The following is an 8,455-nucleotide window of genomic DNA, read 5'->3' as shown; positions in this document are numbered from 1 at the left end:
TGTGAGACTTTTGTTTGGATTTGCGTGCCAGTTGTGTGTTTTGGTTGTATTGGTGTTCCAGCTGAATATTCTCGTTCAGTTGGTGTTCCAGCTGAATATACTTGTTCAGTTGGTGTTCCAGCTGAATATTCTCGTTCAGTTGGTGTTCCAGCTGAATATTCTCATTCAGTTGGTGTTCCAGCTGAATATTCTCGTTCAGTTGGTGTTCCAGCTGAATATTCTCGTTCAGTTGGTGTTCCAGCTGAATATTCTCGTCCAGTTGGTGTTCCAGCTGAATATTCTCGTCCAGTTGGTGTTCCAGCTGAATATTCTCGTCCAGTTGGTGTTCCAGCTGAATATTCTCGTTCAGTTGGTGTTCCAGCTGAATATTCTCGTTCAGTTGGTGTGCCTGCTGAATATACTTGTTCAGTTGGTGTGCCTGCTGAATATACTTGTTCAGTTGGTGTGCCTGCTGAATATACTTGTTCAGTTGGTGTGCCTGCTGAATATACTTGTTCAGTTGGTGTGCCTGCTGTTAGAGATCTGGTTGAATTGATGCACTAGTTATTGAGTGTCTTGGTTAAATTGGTGTGCTTTTTGTTGAAATTATTGTTCAGCTAATGTGCCAGATTTGGATGTCCTGGTTGGTTCATGTGTTTACTGTTAGAGTTATGGTTGACGCTGTCAAAAATGTCATTTGAATTTCTATGGTAACTTCTTCCATTGTATACATTAAATAACCTTTTACTTTATAATTTTATGGTCCACACAAACTTGAGACAGTTGTACTCCATAACCGAATATTTGAGGTTTCAAGTATGTAATTAGCTACTCGCATAAATAGGATAATTGTGATATGTACAGAACACCGTACAGAATACCATTCAGTACTTCTTCAAGGGTATGGATTATGTCATGGACCGTAAAAGCAAAGCTCTAATGGTTTCTAACTATAACCAGAACCCAAAGATTAGATTACAGCCTTAAAAATCCTGCCTCATCATTGTTATTGTTTATAATATATTTTAATTAATTCTATGTGGGAAGTTTAAGCTTTCACAAGTGAATTGACTGTCAGTGTACCCCCTAATCTTGATGCACGATGGCATTCATATGAAAAAATTAATGGTTAATTAATTAACGTGATGTCATTATTTATCAGAAAGTCTGAATTGTTCATCTAATTAGATTGATTTGTCACTGCAAAATTTCATTAACTATTGACATCCATTGATTGAATGGGGATGAAATTCATCTTGGACATATAAAACGGACGACAGCGAATCGACAGCCTGTTTTACACCCCGGCCGTTTTGTGCCACCATTCAAGACGGATTTCACCCCCAGTGATGGTAAAGGGAGGGACAGCACAGAGTGGAGTACTGTCAGTGTGAAATACACCATTTATACTACCCCAGTAAGTCAGCTAGAAATCCAACACCTTTCAGGCAATATCGTAATTTATGGTGATGATAACTCCATCCCCCTCATGGGTACCCACAGTTTCACCATCCCCGTTTCTCGTACTAGATTCCAAGGAAGATAACCATGCTTGTGATACAAGTTGGCAGGTCTGTTCTGGAGTGGCTCCAATGCAAAACCCAGAAAACAGCAATTGTCGCTGGACTGCATGTTGATCATGAGCTTCCTGAATCTGGAAGAGTTAACCAGCTGGGTGCAACTTTCTTTAGATGCCACTGAATTTTCCCAGGTTGGGCACCACCGTTCCTCATCCTAGATGTTAATTTCTAAGTTTCCTAAAGGATCTACCCATTAACATATCTGCATCCTTTTTTATTCATTCTTGGGATGTGGGCGTCGCTGGCAAGGCCGGCATTTATTGCCCATCCCTAATTGCCCTTGAGAAGGTGGTGGTGAGCCGCCGCCTTGAACCGCTGCAGTCCCTGTAGTGAAGGTTCTCCCACAGTGCTGTTAGGTAGGGAGTACCAGGATTTTGACCCAGCGACGATGAAGGAACGGCGATATATTTCCAAGTTGGGATGGTGTGTGACTTGAAGGGGAACGTGCAGGTGGTGTTGTTCCCATGCGCCTGCTGCCCTTCTCCTTCTAGGTGGTAGAGGTCGCGGGTTTGGGAGGTGCTGTCGAAGAAGCCTTGGTGAGTTGCTACAATGCATCATGTAGATGGTACACACTGCAGCCACTGTGCGCCAGTGGTGAAGAGAGTGAATGTTTAGGATGGTGGATGGGATGGCAATCCTCTGTTGAAGCTTTTCCAGGTACACAGAAAGCTCAGGGGTGGAAATCAGTGCTGTAAAGTAGGATATCTCCTCTTTTAGCTTAGTAATCTGTAGATGGCAAAAATATTTTATATTGTAATTACTCCTCTCCACACTAACTGTTTCCTTTCAGTTCTCCTAAGATAGTGCTGTGACTATAAGACAAATATTATTCCAAATAAGTTGGGTTTTGCATTATAGCCTCCTTTCTATTTAGTTGAAGTGTATACCTGGACAGGCTTGTCCTATGGCTTTGATTGGTGGGCTGATGCTAAGGCATTGATTGTGTAACCCATTTTTAAAAAATATAGTTATTTTGATTCCATCAACATGCAAATCCTCCAGGAGAAATGCTTCTCTATTAACACCATAGGCATTCAAACAATGGAAGCAGTTCACCTCAGCATGTTACATGGAAACTACAGCACAGAAACAGGCCATTCAGTCCAACCGATCCATGCCAGCATTTATGCTCCACATGAACCTCCTTCCTCCTAACTTCATCTAACCCTATCTATTCCTTTTTCCCTCATGTGCTTATCTAGTTTCCCCTTAAATGCATCTATGCTATTTGCCTCAGCTACTCCTTGTGGTAGCGAGTTCCACATTCTTACCACCCTTTGAGTAAAGAAGTTTCTCCTGAATACCCTATTGGATTTATTAGTGACTATTTTATATTTATGACCTCTAGTTTTGGACTCCCCCACAAGTGGAAACATTTTCTCTACGTCTACCCTATCAAACCCTTTCACTATCTTAAAGACCTCTATCAGGTTACCCCTCAGCCTCCTCTTTTCTAGAGAGAAGAGCCCCAGTCTGTTCATCCTTTCCTGATAAGTATATACTCTCAGTTCTGGTCTCATCCTTATGAATCTTTTTTGCACCCTCTCCAATGCCTCTATATCCTTTTTATAATATGGAGACCAGAACTGTGCACAGTCTAACCAAGGTTCTATACAAGTTTAACATAACTTCTTTGCTTTTCAATTCTATCCCACAAAAAATGAACCCCAGTGCTTGATTTGCCTTTTTTATGGACTTAATAACCTGCATCGCTACTTTTAGTAATTTAGTGGTTCTGTACCCCTAGATCCCTTTGCTCCTGTATCCCATTTAGACTCTTGTAATCCAAGTAGTATGTGGCCTCCTTAAACTTCCTACCAAAATGCACTTATCTATTGAAATTCATTTGCCAATTACATGCCCATTCTGCAAGTTTATTAATGTCTTCTTGCATTACTATGGCGGGACTAAAAACCGACAAATCCCCTGGATCTGATGGCCTACATCCTAGGCTTCTAAAAGAGGTGGCTGCACAGATAGTTGATTCATTGGCTATGATCTTCCAAAATTCTCTAGATTCTGTAACGGTTCTAATGGACCGGAAGGTTCATGGGGAAATGTGAGATTATTCACTTTGGTAGGAAGAATAGAAAAACAGAATATTTTTTAAATGGTGAGAAACTAGTAATGTTGGTGCTCAGGGAGACTTGGGTGTCCTCGTACAAAACACAAAAAGTTAGCATGCAGTTACATCAGGCAGTTTGGAAAGCAAATGGCATGTTGGCCTTTATTGCAAGGGGATTGGAGTACAAGAGTAAGGAAGTCTTACTACAGTTGTACAGGGCTTGAGTGAGACCTCACCTGGAGTACTGTGTACAGTTTTGGTCTCCTTATCTAAGGAAGGATATACTTGCCTTAGAGGCGGTGCAACGAATGTTCACTAGATTAGTTCCTGAAATGAGAGGGTTGTCCTATGAAGAGAGGAGTGGAATGCGCCTATATTCTCTGGAGTTTAAAAGAATGAGAGGTGAACTCATTGAAACATGTAAGATTCTGAGGGGGCTTGACAAGGTAGATGCTGAGAGACTGTTTCCCCTGGCTAGTGTCTAGAACTAGGGAGCATAATTGCAGGATACAGGGTCGTCCATTCAAGACTGAGATGAGGAGGAATTTCTTCACGCAGAGGATTGTGAATCTTTGGAATTCTCTACCCTAGAGGGCTGTGGCTGCTGAGTCATTGAATATATTCAATGCTGAGATGGATAGATTTTTGGACTGTAGGGGAATCAAGGGATATGGGGATCGGGAGGGAAAGTGGAGTTGAGGTTGATCCGATTGAATGGCGGAGCAGGCTCAAGGGGCCTTATGGCCAATCCTGCTCCTATTTCTTATGTTCTTATTTTGATGCAATCTTCCTTTGTATTAACTACACCCCCCCAATTTAATGTCATCTGCAAATTTTGAAATTGTACTTCTGATTCCCAAATCCAATGTAAATTGTGAACAAGTGGTCCCAGCACCGATCCCTGTGGAACACCACTTCCCACCTTTTTGAGTCTGAATACGTACCCTTAACCCCTACTCTCTGTTTTCTGTTTTGTAGTTAACTTGCTATCCATTCTTCTACAGGTCCCCTGAGTCCACATGCTCTGACCTTAGTCATGAGTCTACAATGTGGTACCTTATCAAAGGCCTTTTGAAAATCCAAATGTATTACACCTACTGCATTACCCTAGTCTACTCTTTCTGCTACCTCTTCAAAGAATTCAATAAGTTTAGTGAAGCATGACTTTCCCTTCTGAAATCTGTGCTGACTATTCTTTATTATATTTAGGTTCTCTAGATGTTTTTCTGTTACATATATGAGTAAAGATTCCATTATCTTTCCTACCACTGACGTTAAGCTAACTGATCTATAGTTCCCTGGACTGGTTCTATCTCCCTTTTTAAATATAGGAATCACATTAGTTGTCCCCCAGCCCTCTAGCACTATTCCCTTTTCTAATGAATTGTTATATATATGTAATAGTGCTTCTGATATCTCTTCCCTAACTTCTTTTATATCCTTGGATGCAATCTATCCAGACCAGGGGTTTATCCTCTCTTAAGTTTGATTAGTTTATCTATTATCTCCACCCTTTCTATCTTAAATCTTTTTATGTCTTTTTTTGATCTCTTCTTCTAATGTCATGCCAACCTTGTTAGTCTCCCTGGTAAATACTGAGGCACAGTAACTATTCAATATTTCTGCCATTCCGCTGTCATTACCCGTGAGTTTAACTTGTGTATCCCTTAGTGGCCCTATCCCTATTCTGATTTTACTTTTGTAAACAATTTTACAACACCAAGTTATAGTCCAACAAATTTATTTTAAATTCCACAAGCTTTCGGAGGCTTCCTCCTTCCTCAGGTGAATGGTGTGGAAATGAAATTTTCGAATCCTTCACATTTGAAAATCACAGAACAATGCCTGGTGATTACTGCCCGTTGCCAAGGCAATCACAGTGAGCAGACAGAGAGGTGTCACCTAAAAGGCCACCGAATATACAAACCCCCCAAAAAAAAACAGAGAGAGAGAAGGAAGACAGTCAATGACCCGTTATATTAAAAACAGATAACATTTGTTCGCTGGTGGGGTTACGTGTAGTGTGACATGAACCCAAGATCCCGGTTGAGGCCGTCCTCATGGGTGCGGAACTTGGCTATCAATTTCTGCTCGACGATTTTGTCGTGTGTCTCGAAGGCCGCCTTGGAGAACGCTTACCCGAAGGTCGGTGGCTGAATGTCCATGACTGCTGAAGTGTTCCCCGACAGGGAGAGAACCCTCCTGTTTGGCGATTGTTGCGCAGTGTCCGTTCATCCGTTGTCGCAGCGTCTGCATGGTCTCGCCAATGTACCATGCTCTGGGGCATCCTTTCCTGCAACGTATGAGGTGGACAACGTTGGCCGAGTCACAGGAGTATGAACTGTGCACCTGGTGGGTGGTGTCCTCTCGTGTGATGGTGGTATCTGTGTCGATGATCTGGCATGTCTTGCAGAGGTTACCGTGGCAGGGTTGTGTGGTGTCGTGGACGCTGTTCTCCTGAAGGCTGGGTAATTTGCTGCGAGCGATGGTTTGTTTGCGGTTGGGTGGCTGTTTAAAGGCGAGTAGTGGAGGTGTGGGGATGGCCATAGCGAGGTTTTCATCATCATTGATGACATGTTGAAGGCTGCGGAGAACATGGCGTAGTTTCTCTGCTCCGGGGAAGTACTGAACGACGAAGGGTACTCTGTTGGTTGCGTCCCGTGTTAGTCTTCTGAGGAGGTCTACGCGATTTTTCGCTGTGGCCCGTCGGAACTGTCGATCGATGAGTCGAGCATCATATCCCGTTCTTACTAGGGCGTCTTTCAGCGTCTGTAGGTGTCCATCGCGTTCCTCCTCGTCTGAGCAGACCCTGTGTATTCGCAGGGCCTGTCCATAGGGGATGGCCTCTTTGACGTGGTTAGGGTGGAAGCTGGAAAAGTGGAGCATCGTGAGGTTGTCCGTGGGCTTGCGGTAGAGTGAGGTGCCCGTCTTTGATGGAGATTCGTGTGTCCAAGAAAGAAACCGATTCTGAGGAGTAGTCCATGGTGAGCTTGATGGTGGGATGGAACTTGTTGATGTTATCGTGTAGTCTCTTTAGTGATTCCTCACCGTGGGTCCATAGGAAGAAAATGTCGTCGATGTATCTGGTGTATAGTGTTGGTTGGAGGTCCTGTGCAGTGAAGAAGTCCTGCTCGAACTTGTGCATGAAAATGTTGGCGTATTGGGGTGCGAATTTGGTCCCCATGGCTGTTCCGTGTGTTTGGGTAAAGAACTGGTTATTGAAGGTGAAGACATTGTGATCCAGGATGAAGCGGATGAGTTGTAGGATGGCGTCTGGAGATTGGCTGTTGTTGGTGTTGAGTATTGATGCTGTCGCAGCGATGCCGTCATCGTGGGGGATACTGGTGTAGAGTGCTGAGACGTCCATCGTGGTGAGAAGTGTTCCTGGTTCAACTGGTCCGTGGGTACTGAGTTTTTGTAGAAAGTCTGTAGTGTCGCGACAGAAGCTGGGGGTTCCCTGCACGATGGGTTTCAGGATGCCCTCGATGTATCCAGAGAGGTTCTCACACAGGGTTCCGTTGCCTGATACGATTTTACTTTTGTTATTTATGTATCTGTAGAACACTTCGCTATTTCTTTTTATATTCCTTGATCATTTAATCTCATCATTCCTCTTTGCTTTCCTAATTGTTTTTTTTATTTTGTTCCTAACCTCTTCGTATTCCCTTTTGTCATCCTCCTTTATTGTCCATGTACCATAGTAGGTACAGCACAGGAGGAGGCCATTTGGCCCATCGTGCCTGTGCCAGCTCTTTGAAAGAACTATCCAGTAAATCCCATTCCCCTGCTCTTTCCCCATAGCCCCGTAATTTTTTTCCCTTCAAGTATTTATCCAAATCCCTTTTGAAAGTTATTATTGAATCTGCTTCCACTACCTTTTCAGACAGTGCCAACCCCAGCTTCTGCAGTCTCTCCACATAACTGAAGTCCCTCATCCGTGGCACCATTCTAGTAAATCTCTTCTGCACCCTCTCTAAGGTCTTGACATCCTTCCTAAAGTGTGGTGCCCAGAATTGAACACACTACTCCAGTTGAGGCCAAACCAGTGTTTTATAAAGGTTCAGCACAACTTCTTTGCTTTTGTACTCTATGGGCTCGATTTTAGCACCCACGATCGGGTGCGTTCATGGTGGGGGGGCTACGAAAATCGGTGATTCCCGGGGCGGGTCGGGAGCCCGGCACCAACCCACCCCATTTCCGGGTTCCCCACTGACACACTGACATGCGTGCGCAGCCCCCGCATGTGGGACTTGCTGGCGGGGTGCCACTTAAAGTAATTGAACAGGTACTTCAGGTTGTTTACAGACCTGATTGACCTGTTATTTTAGCAGGGATGGGATTTTGCAACTGACTAGGACTGTTTCCCGTACTGGGGGAAACACTCCCAGTTCAAATGGATGTGTTGCAGCCATCAGCCTGTGGCAGCTGCAACGGTCCATTTGACAGGTTGGTGGGGGAGACCCTCACTCATTGCAGGAGGCCACTCTGTCACTTTGGACAAAGTTTGGCCTCCACCACCCTCCTCCTAACAATAAAATTCACCAACTTGCACACTTACCCCGGTGTCCAGACACATGTACCTACCTTGAGGACCCCCTCAGATGTACATCTTCCAGATGGGGGCCGCCGTAGCTGCAGTCATGACCCCCTCGGAGGGCGAACAGCATCACCAGCCTCGCCGGCCACGCCGTCTACCTCTGACACGTGGAGCTCCACAACACAGTGCTGTGACACATCCACCTGCACAGCAGGAGGGAGGGCAACCGCAGAGAGAGATGCGTCGCAGAGGGCACTACCCTCCCCACAGGGTCCACAGACCGAGGCTCAGCTT

Source organism: Heptranchias perlo, chromosome 19, assembly GCF_035084215.1.
Source record: "Heptranchias perlo isolate sHepPer1 chromosome 19, sHepPer1.hap1, whole genome shotgun sequence".
In the NCBI taxonomy this organism is placed as follows: Eukaryota; Metazoa; Chordata; class Chondrichthyes; order Hexanchiformes; family Hexanchidae; genus Heptranchias; species Heptranchias perlo.
This window is presented reverse-complemented; position numbering follows the sequence as displayed.